Source organism: Euprymna scolopes, chromosome 38 (assembly GCF_053919585.1).
Source record: "Euprymna scolopes isolate OS-2025 chromosome 38, ASM5391958v1, whole genome shotgun sequence".
In the NCBI taxonomy this organism is placed as follows: Eukaryota; Metazoa; Mollusca; class Cephalopoda; order Sepiida; family Sepiolidae; genus Euprymna; species Euprymna scolopes.
In genome coordinates this window covers 58356035-58368301 of record NC_136519.1, presented here as the reverse complement: position 1 = coordinate 58368301, position 12267 = coordinate 58356035, and the positions used below count along the sequence as shown (strand labels likewise).

The following is a 12267-nucleotide window of genomic DNA, read 5'->3' as shown; positions in this document are numbered from 1 at the left end:
AACCAAGTTTTCTTTCCCAATTCTTTTGTTTGAAGAACAACAGTTAAGCAGTCCTTTTGTAACTTAATTTGTTGAACGCTATATTTCTAATCTTACTAAAAACAATCCAGCGAAATAACATTTGTTTAACTTTTTTTATTTGCACGCGTTTTACGTAGCAAAAATAAAATCCGTAGCTTTAACTATTCGACGAATTCGCATGGGAAACTTTTAGGGGTTTTGTTTACCCTCTTTGCCTTTTGCAATAATGACTTGATTCTTTACGCGTTTGCTAAGCACAAATGACGTACGCGAATAATTATTTTTTACGGTCTGTCTCTTTTTCTCTTGACAAAGTCAGGCGTGTTTTTTTGTTTTTTTTCAAATCCCAGATGTTATCGAAATAACGATAAGCTGACACGGTATTTACTAGTTGGTTTTGGACATTTAACTTCGTAGAAGAAAATTCTTACCGTAGGAAAAATGGCTTTTGGTGAAGAAAAAAATGAACATTTTTCCCTCTCTAAAACACTTGGTAAGTTTGTTTAATTATTAAATAATTGACCACATTCGCGTTTTTTGCTGTAGATTTTGGTAGCAAACTTTTTCCTGTCACCAAATTACTATTGTAGTAATTTATTCGCTGTTAATCCTTGCGAATCCAAATATTTGTTGAAATGACGAAGGTGTTCTGTCATAAAGATTTTACGAATCTTTATTTCAATCACTTTTGGTGATTCTCTTCAGTGATGGTCGTTTCGATTCCTTGTCGCCAATCTGTTGTTTCGAGGAACAACAATGAAAATAAGAACAATCAAGTCGCAGTTCGGTTAAGAAACAAGTGTATTAACAATAATGTACAAAGATAGGAACGCGTGTATATCTGCTGGGCACTCGGCTAGCAGTTGAAGTGCAGTCGAATCTCTCTCCCCGGTGTTGGAATAACTAGCGCTATTTATAGTGCTGTTTGGTGTAAATTCCTCTGTTCAAGGACGGCCGGTATAACAATATGCGTTTATGGGCAATTCCTTCTAATCTAATCGTATTGAAAAAGAACAAAACGGGAATATGTTTTTTTTTTCTTTCTTATTTCTTCATTAACAGAGAGCGGGGACAACGACGAATAAAATAACAAATAGGATGGCACACATTGAGAGATAATTTGTAGAGGCAGTGAAACGGGAAATAGAACCGAGAAACCAACTTTGCAAAAAAGCATCAACGACATTTGAGATTGAAATATTCAATATATTTGCTTCTATTCACGTTGTTTTTCAAGTTTGTTTCTCTTATATTGTTTTTCGAGTTTGTTTCTTATTTTGTTGCTTTTTGATTTGCTCAGTTTTCTGTAGTCTTCCTTACTACTACTACTACTACTACTACTACTACTACTACTTCTACTACTAACTTGATTTTCCTTCTTGCTTAATACTGCGAATATTGTACTATATTATTGTAAATAGCAAACCACTAATTGCTTCGAATGCATCATCATATCATATGAATGATTTACAAGATATGGCAACATATGTTGACCTATGTTCCACTCAATATGTAAATATTTTTAACATTGATTTAACAAATACACACACACATGTATATATATATATATATATATATATATACACGTGTGTGTGTGTGTGTGTGTGCGTGTTTAAGAGTTGTGAACTTTAAATTGGCAACGCTATTTTCCCTAATTGCACATTTGGTAGCTACCGTTTATTTTCATTTGGTTTCATACAAACATTGACACTCGAGAAGAAAGTGTGCAAACTTATTATATTTATATTTGATGAAATAATAATTTCCATTTGATGGACGAATAACCAAATTGACCTCTCAACTAGATTCTCGTTCATGCGATATATCTATTATGTACTGTCAGGATTCCAATGGTATGCACACACACACGCACACACACACACACACACACACACACACACACATATATATATATATATATATATATATATATATATATATAGAGAGAGAGAGAGAGAGGGAGAGAGATTATGTAGTATTTAAAAGGAAAGTGAAATTTGGTCAAATTTAGAAAGTTATATATATATATATATATATGTGTGTATATATATTTTTCTATATTTATAAAACATTTGGATATTTCAGATTCAGGAATACTTCTGCATGTGCATACTAGGAAGCCACGAATACATTTTAATAAGATAGCCATGAATTCAATCAATTTGTATTCAAGGAAATTTTCTGTAGTTTCCACTGGTCAATACTTTAGAAACATTGGTAAATTTTATTAAAATCTAAGTTTTATAATTGTTTATTTCTTGTGAACATCATAATTTTTCACGTAAAGATGATAGTTAGGTCCATTATCGGAAGCCAGTTACGCCTATTTTACTCAGCCGGAAGTAGCTGGTGTTGTCTTTCCTTTTTTCTATAAAAGATGCAGGCCGCTTTCAGGGGCATTGTGGAAACTTCTGCGCGCACAACAGCACAGTCTGTCAACTCACCCATTGCGAGAATGCACGTAGCTGGATTATATCATAACAATATAATATAAACTATTTATTTTTATTTTCGTGATGGGCAAAGGTAAAAAGCTATGAAAATGCGAGTATTGAAAGACTCTTTCTTATCGGGACCAGAAGTTGACGATTTGTGTAATAGCTGAAAAAATTGGAAAGTCTACGAAGGCAGTGCTCTCATACCTGAGCAACCTAAATGATTATAGTAAAAATAGCATAGCCGTCGCCCCAAAAGTATAAACCCAGCAATGGGTCGAAGAATTTTACGGACCGTGAAATCTAATAAAGGCATGTCCAATTAAATTTTAATTTAAATCAAATTAAAGCTGAAAATGAATACACCGCTTCAGCAAGAACAGTTAGGATACTTTTGAATAGAAGTGGAATGAAAAAGGAAGATGCAACAGAAACCAAGACTATTTAAACGCCACAAAGAAGCCAGACTCTCATTTTGGGGCAATGAATGGAGCAGTGTTTTGTTCTCAAATGAAAACAAAAAATTCAACGGTCCAGATGGTCTTTAATATTGTTGACATGATCAAAAAATTATCCAAGTGTAGTTTTTCAGCAGCACTAGTGGAGGGCGAGGAGTAATGGTTTTGGTAGCGATGTCAGCAGTGGGAACTACGAATTTACAGGTGGTCAAGGATAAAATGAATGTATTTGGGTAAGTAGACATGATGCATCTCCTAAAGATAAAGGATGAAAGTTATATGGAGAAAACTGAGTTTATCAGCAGAATAATTCTTAAATACACACTGTTCGTTGTACTAGCAAGTTCTTTGAATATGAAGAGATTCCAGTTTCCCTTTGGCCAGCGTGATCACCCGACTTGAATTTCTTGTTAATTTTTAAATAATTGCTATATAAATGCAACCGATTCGCAATTTTATGGATTTTTGTTCGTTTAATAAATGAAGAAGTATTTCGTTGTTTCAATTATCCCTTCATTAAACGTAACAGAGTTCAACAGAAAGAAAAACATCCGATAAAAGTTTGTATTTCTAAGATTGGCTTACTTTACCACACGTTCGTCTCACTATGATAAGGCCAGGAAATGGATATTTATACTAGTATAGTGCAAGTGTGAGTCAATGGGAATCTGCTCGTGTACATCACTAAACATGCTGCAGACGCCTAGTGTCACATCCAACCCACTCCATCTCACAACAATACACAGAAACCATCTTTCTTAATTTTTCTCCTGCATACCACATTTCCAAATCCGATTAGCTATAAAACTTCCTTTGCCTTTTATCGCCTTAACCTAAATTCGTTTGTGAGTTCTCAATTTAAGGTTTTTTTATGGGACACAGAGAAACCCTTACTAGCCATTATACCCAGATCTAATCTGATTTGAAATGGTTATTTTTGTCATACATGTATACGTTCATTCATGGCTTAAATAGAACATATTGTTTAAAGACTATTAGTTTATATATATATATATATATATATATATATATATATATATATATATATATATATATATATATATATATAAGTTTGGTGTTTAAATTTTAACTTCTGAAAAACAACATATAGACACATATATTCGAATTAAGAATTTATTGTTTTACAAAAGGAATATATAGAAGGGGTTATGTTAATTTCCTTAATCCATGGATTTTCAATAATGGCTTATATCATCAGAGGAAATGAAATGCGGTTAGCAAAAAGTTCAGCTGGACGCTTATTTTGCTTTTCAGCGCAATTATTGACAATAGTTTTTGGAGTGGTTGTGGATAATAATATGGAAACAATTATACGAAAAGAGAAGTTGATACAACATGGGAAATCCATTATCGGAAGGGGTACAATGTCAAACAATAAATTCTTAAATCGAATACATGTGCCTATATGCTGTTTTTTTTTTCAGAATTTAAAATTTAACAACCAAACGTATATTCTATTCTTTAATATTGAGCTTTTCCTTTTTGGCTAGGATCACCTTGAAAGCATTACTTCACGTAATATCTATCAGTATTTTTCATCTGAATTCTATCAGTGTCTTATCTCGCTTGTATATATATATATATATATATATATATATATATATATATATAGAGAGAGAGAGAGAGAGAGAGAGATATTGTTTGAAGACTTAGTTTATATATATATATTGTTTAAAGACTATTAGTTTATATATATACATATATATATATATATATTGTTTGAAATCTATTAGTGTATATAAATGCATATATATATATATATATAATAGTCTTTGATGATTTTCTAACCTTTAAAACTACATAAAATATAAAAATAAAATGAATAAAAAGCTGTTTTTCGATAGAAAATTATTTTGCTAGTAAATCAATCAATTTGCTGCAATCTCTAAATCACTTTTGTTCACGAATCCACAATAGTCCACAGTGTTAGTTCATAGCTCATCAGTTGTTTAACTTTATACACTGTTTCAGGCAAAATAGTATATAAAATCATTGCTCCCAAGCAAGGTAGATAAACACTCCCTTTAAATACAAGAACAATGTTCCGGATATTGAATCCAGTGTTTTGCTCCAGATTAATTAGACTGAACTATCCATGTTATTAATAATATTTTCCTTCCTTGTGTCACTCGCCCTTGTCTTTTGCAAAACTATTGTATTTATAGTATTCAGGTGGCTCTATTTTACTACTCATTATCACCCCCTTATTTGTTATTAATATTCTATACATTTACATCTTTCTTTACTGATAATATATGTATATGTGTTGCTTTTTAACGATATATAAAAATTAAAAATAATATAAATATTATTATATATGGTTTAAAGATATCATACATTAGTAATGTAGTTTGCGATTTTTGCTATGAATCTACTTTGATTAGTTTGATATGATTTCAAATCATCAACATACCGAGCAAATGCTTTATTTGTTGAAATATTGTACTTTTTTACCACCATTGTTTAATCATTTTTTTGTTTTTTGTCATTTAACCCCCAAACAAGGCACAAAGTCACTTAATCGAGAAACGCTATTATTTGGGACCAGATTTGCAGAGATACTATTTATGAATCTGGACAGTGAGATGTCTGTTCACATTACACTTTGCGTGTCAGTCAAGAAAGCAGTGGACGTGGAGAGAATTCCAAAGTGTAGCGGTTCGAGGGAAAAAGCTATTCGAGTATACAACTTTATGGCCTTAACATATTTCTACAGTGTAGGGATAGAATTTTGCTGCTTGTAATCGAAGGAGTATTAGTGCTCGGGGTTTGTCAGCGCAATGAAATACTTGTAAAACACGCAAACGGAAGCCACGTTTCGGCGATGGGTCAGAAATAGGAGTTTAGTTAATAGTTTAGGATCTATTAGGTGGGCAACTCTGTTGCCTAGGAGCGAGAGACTAGTGGCAGATATGCCCAGATATGGCAATAATACTCAATGCATTTTTTGTACAAGGAAGTCACCACTTATTAGGTCCAAAGGCCACTCGAGGATAAGAGTTAATGAATGTAAGCTGGTAGTATCGTAATCGTTAATAAATTGTAAATTGGGAAGGATTTGATTATTTAATCATTCTTATAACTAAGCTAGAGATTGGTATAAAAATTAAAAGTTTGCTACAGGTTCAAATACCTTATGTAATCTAAACTTTGTAGACAAAATATATTGTTGGAGACTGTTTGCACATACACAAATACGGTTACTACATTTATATATATATATATATATATATATATATATATATATATATATAAAATATATTTTAGTCATCGACATACAGACCTGTTTCGTTGTTTCACAACTCATCAGTGCCGCTAGACTAACACCTCTCCCAAGCCGAGGATCGAACCTAGAACCGTCGTGATGACAGTCGGCAGTCCTACCCGCTGACTACGGAATCGGTGGCCGAAATTAAACTGTCCGTATGCCTATTTAAATAAACATCCGTCCGCCACTCGTAGAGGGCTCAAACATTTTGTTTGTTAACAAATCGCGAGCTTCGGTATATATATATTTCTGTATGCTAGGACGTTTTCATCCTAAATTCAACGCAGAATGTAGAAACTATGGCTAAGTAGAATTAAGCGTAATAGTGAAATGAAACAAACCATAAACATTAATAAGTGCTCGTTTGTAAAAGGAATACATGAATGTTAACTAATTTGCATATTCATTCGCCTATCCATAGTTTCTAAAATCAATATCAGAGAGAGAAAGGAAAAACCCAATTTCATAGGTATTTAGATATATGAAAGTCTGCAAAACAAAATAAATCTGTAAATATTTGAAAATACTACACATTTGAAGAAATGCAAAATGGAAGATCTAGCACAAAATGATAAAAATATGTGTTCCTTACCAAACAAGGAAGTGATTTCATAAAATTTGTGAAAATAATCAAACAAACTTGAAATTTACTTTGAAATAAGTTCATCATTAGATAATCCGAAATGGTTGACATGCTGTAAAATAAATAACAGTGAAAACCAACGATGTTTACAGCTTATTATAGCCAAAATGAGTAGTTGTCACTCTGTTTAACAACCTTGACAGTTAAACTAATAAGATATTTTTCTTTCAATTCTTTGATATATATATATATATCTATATATATAAAAATGTAATTCTTGGTTTGTTACAAGTGAATAAAAACATATTTCTACGTTACCAATTTATTTGAAATTTTCAGACAACCCATCTTTAGAGTCGAGGGATGTTTTTATGTTATTAAAATAAATTTACCTCGCGAATTATTAAAATATTAAATAAAATAAATATATATTTTTAACCGTTAGTGCGAACCTGCTTTGTTGATAAAACTGAACTTCCGGTTCGATTCATTTCCCAGCCACGAATTGACGAAAAAAAAGTAGAGTTCATTTTCTGTTTACTCGATAAGTAAAAAAAAACAAAAAAAAACAATTCATTTGTTTATCTTCCAAATTTTTTAATTTACACATTTTTTCTTTATTATATAAGGCAAAAAAAGTTTGTCGCTTGCTTTTTGAGTTTTTTTTTTTGTTTTTCGATATAAGATTGGTTGGTAAAAGTACAGTTTGGCGCTAATGCAAAGAGTGGTCCGCGCTATTTTTTAAATCGTATTTCCACGTTTAATTAAAGTTTTATTATATGTTTTTTTATTCAATTGTAAGGTTAAAATACACCCCCCTCCCCATGTTTAGAATGGCTTTTTAAATATTAACGTTATTATTACAACACGGATCACTCTCTGCATGAGTACTGTACTTTCACCTAACAATTTAATAAACAAAACATGGTACTTATGCAGAGAAAGTACCATAATAATATAATAATAACGTTATTTAGAAAGCCATTCTTAACATGGGGAGGACATTTTGTTGCTATTCTATACTTTCACCTAACAATTTAATAAACAAAAGATGGTCCTTATGCAGAGAAGGTACCGTGTTGAAATAACGCTATTAAGAAAGCCATTCTTAACATGGGAAAGGGAGAGTGTTCTGTAATTTTATATTTTCATCTAACAATTTAATAAACAAAAGATAGTACTTATGCAGAGAAGGTACCGTGCTGAAATAATACCGTTATTTAGAAATCTATTCTTAACATGGGGAGGGAGTTTTGCATCTATTCTATACTTTCACCTAACAATTTAATAAACAAAAATAGATAGTATGTATGCATAGAAAATACCGTGCTGAAATAATGTTATTTAGAAAGACATTCTTAACATGGGGATGGTATTTTGTAACTATTCTGTCCTTTCACCTAACAATTTAAAAACAAAACATGATACTTATGCAGAGAAGCTACCTCGCGGAAATAATAACGTTATTATTTAGAAAGCCATTCTTAACATTGGGATAGGGGTGTTTTGTAACTATTCTTGACTTTCATCTAACAATTTAATAAACAAAAGTTAAACTTAAGCAGACAAGGAACAGTACTGAATCATTAACATTACTTAGAAAGCCATTCTTAACATGGGGAGGTAGGATGTTTTCTAACTATTCTGTACTTTCGGTGCTGATGCAGAAAGTGATCTGCGCTATTTTTTAAATCGCATTTCCATGTTTAATTAAAGTTTTATGATATGTTTTTATTCAATTGTAAGGTTAAAGTACAGAATAGGTAAAAACCCCTCCCCATGTTAAGAATGACTTTTTAAATATTAACGTTATTATTTAAACAAGGATAACTCTCTGCATGATTACCCGTTAACGTTTTGTTTTTTAGCTTTTTTACCGTATTTTTTTTTTGTTTTTTTTTTCAAGAAAACCTTTTTTTAACAAAGATTTAAAGTGCACGTTTTTTCTTTTTTTTTACAGAAGTTGTTTTTATATAAGAAAATATGAATGCTTATAAAGAAATTGGGTACTCGTGCACTTATTGATCCGTGCTGAAATGATAACGTTATTATTTAAAAAGCCATTCTTAACATTGGGAGAAGAGGGTGTTTTGTACCTATTCTGTACAATTGAATGAAAAAAACGGTAAATTTTTAGATTAGGTCCACCTCCACAATTTTCTTTTAAATAACGACTTTTGTAGGTTTTCTACTATGGTGAATACGGAAATCGCATTGAAATTTTGCAGAAATAAGTAGTTATCGAGATATTAAAAATTTGTATAATGCACTGTAATCTCTGGCAGCCGTCTTTTTTACACGCTTGCGCGCGTCATAAACAAATCTATGCGCGTAATAAAGATAACCGCCAAAGAATACAATGCATAAAACAACTATCTATATCGCGTTAACTACTTATTTCTGCAAAATTTCAATGCGATTTCTGTATTCAGCATAGTCGGAAACCTTTAAAAGTCGTCATTTAAAAGAAAATTGTGGAGGTGGACCTAATCTAAAAAAAATACCAAAAAAACATAAAACTTTAATTAAGCTTGGAAATACGATTTAAAAAAATAGCGCGGATCAGTAAGTGCATTAGCACCCATTAATCGACTCACGTGACCTTATTAACAAATATTATCAAAGGCAAGATATGTTACTTTATTACCGAAATGGATAATTTTTTTTGTTTTTTAATGCAAAATTTTTATTCGGCTCAAAAAACACAGCGTTTACTGTTATATTTGAAAATTACAAATGGCGGTAGACTGTGTTAACACATTAGGTTTGGGAAAATGAGTTAAAACTAAAAAAATATACAAAATACTGTTAAAAACCACTGAATACATGTCTGCCTATGTCACAGTAACATATATTGAGTGAGTTCTTGACAGTATTTTGTATAGTTTTTTAGCTTTAACTCATTTTCCAAAAGTTAATGTGTTCAACAGTCTGCCGCCATTTGTATTTTTCAAATATACAGATAAACACTACATTTTTTCAAACCGATTAAACATTTTACACTAAATAAAAACACTAAAATCTTATCCAGTTAGGTAGAAAAGTAACTTATCTTGCCTTTGATAACATTTATTTGTTATATTTATTTTTCAGCAATTTTTTCGTTTCTGTGTTTAGTAATACAAACCCGTTTTATTTACTATAACGTTTAGTCAGCTCGAAGAACAATGTTTATCAGTGTATTTGAAAAATACAAACGGTGATGGACACTGTTTATGATGTTAAGTTTGAGAAAATGATTTAAAACTAAAAAACTATACAAAATACTATCAGAAACCCACCGATTATGTCAGCCTATGTTACAATAACATATAATTAGTAGGTGTCTGACATTGTTTTGTATAGTTTTTAACTGATTTTCCCAAACTTAACGTATTCAACAGAGTCCGCGACCATTCGTCTTTTTCAAATACATAGATAAACACTGCATTTTTCAGCCGATTAAACATTTTACATTAAATAAAAACACTAAAAAATTATCCAGTTAGATAGAAACGTAATTTACCTTACCTTTGCTTTCATTTATTCGTTTTTGAACAACTTTTTCGAATCTGTGTATAGTAACACCCCCCCTTACCCAAATATTAATTAAAAACTCACATTTTTTAATACAATAAAAAAGAAAACTATTTAGCGTTTTAATGGTTTAGCAACTTTCGGCTTAATCCACTGAATGTTGGTCGAGCGCAAGCCATGATTGATGGTAACTCCCGAGGATCCGGATCCAATTTTTTTTTTTCGCCTTTTTTTATACTTTTTGGAGTGGATTGATGTACTAAGAATATAAGAAACATGCATTTCCTCTTTTTATTAGAATTTTCCATTACACGAAATTAAGCCACATCAACGCGTGACAGGGTACAGCTAGTATATATATATATATATATATATATATATATATATATATATATATATATATATATATATATATATATATATATATATCTGAGGTGCCCCGTGTACAATTTTCCGGATTATTTTAAATATATTTTCTGGTGTATATCTCTATCTACATATGTTTAAATATGTGCATGCATTTTCTATATACAGTTCAAACTTAATTAACAGATCATTATTCATTTTGCAACACAGATGCTGGTAAAGTACGTTATATTTATTTTAATTTAGTTTAATGAAAGTGGATAAACAAGAAGTCATTCGTAAAAATTCAGATAACCCCGATTGTTTGTGTAAAATTTGTGTAATCGTAAGTATTTATTAGTTTGAGATAATAGCACTAAACCTGAGATTCTTTTAGCATTAATTTTTATTTTAATGTTTGTAAGTGTCATAAAAGTGTTCTAGAAATTATTTTTGACTGGGATTGATATTCTTTTTGTGTGTGATGCTGGTGTCGGTAACCTCTGCCAATAGCGACACTAAGGCATTTTATGCGCCGTCGAGTTGGCAAAACCACTTTTATTTCTTTTTCTTTCAGCTGATTTACGTGAAACAAAATCGCTGAGAATGCCAAATTGAAAAAGTATGTTTTTCCTCTTTTTAATAAAATAAATAAAAAATTAAAAAAACGTTTCATTTAATTATGGTTTTTGTGTTTCTAAACGATGGAAAAGCAGGAAGTTTCGGACGCGCCCCTGTTGTTTCCAAGTGACAATTAATTGTGTTAGTCGTTTTATGGATGTGTACAGCGTGTGTATCATCAGCCGGTCTGTTGTATACGTGACATCACGTCACAGCTTTTAAACGGACAAGTGCTCCCCCTTTCGCTCTTTCTGTTTCTCTCTCTTTCTTTTTTCTCTCTCTTTCTCTCTCTATCTCTCTCTCTTTCTCTCTCTTACTCAATATCAGTATTATTGAGTTACAGCGAACCACACTTAAAACACTGCTATCTCAATTCCGGCAACCGGTACTGGCAACATAACTTACAAAAGCAAAAAACAAAAAAGAACTTTTATTGCAAGATAGAAAGAAACACTAAAGAGCAGCAGTTTTACTACTACTACTACTACTACTACTACTACTACTACTACTACTACCACCACTACTACTGCCACTACTACTGCTACTACTACTGCTACTACTACTACTACTACTTCAACTATATGTACTACTGCTACTAATACTACTACTTCGTGCCGTGAACTTTCTCAGAAGTCGAAGCAATATATATATATATATATATATATAAATATATATATATGTAAATATACTTATATACATATCTATATATTATGTTTGCGTTTATTTATTATCAACTTGTTTAAGTGTATATGCGTGCACATATACGCTTGCTTAGCGCCTTAATGTTAAACTAGACTCGGTTCGTGCACATCGTTAGGATGATGATGACAGTGTTAGTGAGGATCGAACTCTGTTATTGTTCTCTTGCGATAAGCGGTTGGAATAATACCTTGTTGACTGGTATGAGGCGCGCTACATAGCAACGGACTTAGAAAGAAATAACATACATACATACATACATACATACATACATACATATATATATATATACATACATAC

The 12267-nt window shown here is 31.3% G+C and overlaps 1 protein-coding gene across 4 annotated transcripts in view; it reads left to right on the top strand.

Moving 5' to 3' along the window:
* Nucleotides 1-12267, top strand: part of LOC145263161 (solute carrier family 28 member 3-like) — a 688175-nt gene that overhangs the window by 298925 nt on the left and 376983 nt on the right. The gene's annotated exons all lie outside the window — the stretch shown is intronic.